General features: G+C 37.7%; 1 long non-coding RNA gene across 1 annotated transcript; it reads right to left on the minus strand.

Moving 5' to 3' along the window:
* Positions 1 to 1,238: 1,238 nt before the first annotated feature.
* Positions 1,239 to 1,749, minus strand: LOC107042121. Its single transcript, XR_001461132.1, has 3 exons — positions 1,663 to 1,749; positions 1,445 to 1,578; positions 1,239 to 1,375 (listed from the first exon to the last, which is right to left on the minus strand). It is a non-coding gene; the product is annotated as an uncharacterized LOC107042121 (long non-coding RNA).
* Positions 1,750 to 2,040: the final 291 nt, after the last annotated feature.

Here is a 2,040-nt window from a genome sequence, read left to right on the forward strand (position 1 = left end):
CTACATTTGGAAATACCCTTGTGACTACCCAGAGGATTATTGTTCTCGTCATCATCAAAATATATGATTAATGGTAACACTATCTTATCCCCATCATTGGCACTCAAATGTTTCCATAACTCCCCTTGTATGAAATTTGAAATTATTCCTGTTTGGGCCTGTACTGTTTTCATATACTCTAGCGTTTTCAATAATACGCCTGGCAGTTCGAAAAAATTATGAAATACCATGCGAAGTGGTATGAACTGAGCAGTCACTGGGATTATGTCCATCTCTTGATTACCCTCGTGGGCCTACCACCGAGTAAATATGATTGCGGAGGAATGAATGTTTTATGTTGTTTGAAAGTCTCGAAACTGAGGTATTCTATTGTTAAACGAGCAAACGGATCTTTATGCTCTTCAAAAATTGTTTGTAGAGCCTCTACCTAGACTACCCCACCATTGATTGATTGTAATATAGAATTTTTTAGTTTGTCAACTACTTCCTCTATGAATTTGACAGTTTCACTAATGATCTGGTTTGTTCTTACTCTAGAGATATCTGAATAATCATAAAATTTGGCTGCAAGCATCACAGCAGAATCAATTTTTGAGCTAGTTCCACAAGTATCATTTGTTGTGCACTCATTCCCACGATCGCTGAGAGTACTATCCTGCGGGATAAGTTCCTCCTCAGCTCTTCCAGTCCAGGTTTCGAGTACAACTAGTACATCATGATCGATATTAACAGATGCCTATTCTGATTCAGATGCGACTATTCTGGATTATTCTCCCTTGAACTGTGTTCACCTCATTATGCTTGCTATAAACGCGGGATCTTAGTGACCCTATCGTTGTGAAAGTCTTTGTGCAAGATTTTATTCCACATGGATATTTTTGTAAAATACCATGACCATATTGGATGTGATATAGATATTTATTTGGTTCCTCAATATCTAATCCACAGGATACATAGCTAAACATGTTGATAATGACGTTACAATGCTGTTTTATTTATTTGGTGGAATATTTTCATCCTGGACAGTAGTCCAGTTTTTCACCTGACCCAAAAGTACCTCTGTGGGTCTGCTGAATTTGTCTTTTAGAAGCTGGATATTGTAGAATGCTCTCTGGATGAATGCCCATACACAGGATGCGCGAACTGGATACTCACAGCGGAGAGCAAAGAAAAGTTTGAAGGTGAAATCAATTCCATGTAGAATAGAATCTACTTCATAAATTGTTGATCGCTCTACTGAGTCATTAACATACACGTAGACTCATTCTAGACTCTCCAGGGGACTGACTAAAACGACAAGTGGTTGAAGGGAAAGATGAACTACAGTGAGGAGTAGTCGTTGACGTTCAAGAGATGGAAGTATTTCTCCTGCCGTCTACACATAATAAATTATTGTAGAATTCAATGAGAACATTTCATGTTTGTCAACAACAATTCGTCTTACCTCCACGTGCAGAATAAATCCATCGCGCTTCTGCTGGTGCGAAACCTTTGGAACTGTTTTACCCAGTTTACGTTGCTGTTGTGGAGGTGTAATCAAATAAGGCAAAAAGTAAAGAAGAATAATATCTTTACCACCTAAAAAAAGTTGAACGGTTTTGGAGAAATTTTTAGATTATTATTCCAAAGTTGAGTCTACCAATAGAAAAAAAATCTACTTACGAAGTGCTAGTGTGTCTGGAAACTGTGAATAGATGTCCTATGAGCAGATATGAGGCTTTGACAATTGCCTAACAACGTTCCAATGTGATCTCTCACAAGTTCCCACCGAGCAAAAAATGTATTGGTTCGACCACGACCATGCAGTACTTCGAAGTCTGAAGACAACTAGAATAAATTTATTTTAATTAATTATCAACTTATTAATGTTACTGCACTGTATTTTATGAGTTTTCTAAGTGGACTATTTTCCCAATTCAGCTCCCAATGAGTGTTTCAGACAAGGAAACAACTCGAAATACTCATTAATAAAGCATCCCTCCAGAAGAAGCTCATCTCTTGCAGGACGTGAAATACTCCAATTGGTTTTCACCGAGTCAT

Source organism: Diachasma alloeum, unplaced genomic scaffold (assembly GCF_001412515.2).
Source record: "Diachasma alloeum isolate Michigan unplaced genomic scaffold, Dall2.0 Dall_scaffold_00420, whole genome shotgun sequence".
In the NCBI taxonomy this organism is placed as follows: Eukaryota; Metazoa; Arthropoda; class Insecta; order Hymenoptera; family Braconidae; genus Diachasma; species Diachasma alloeum.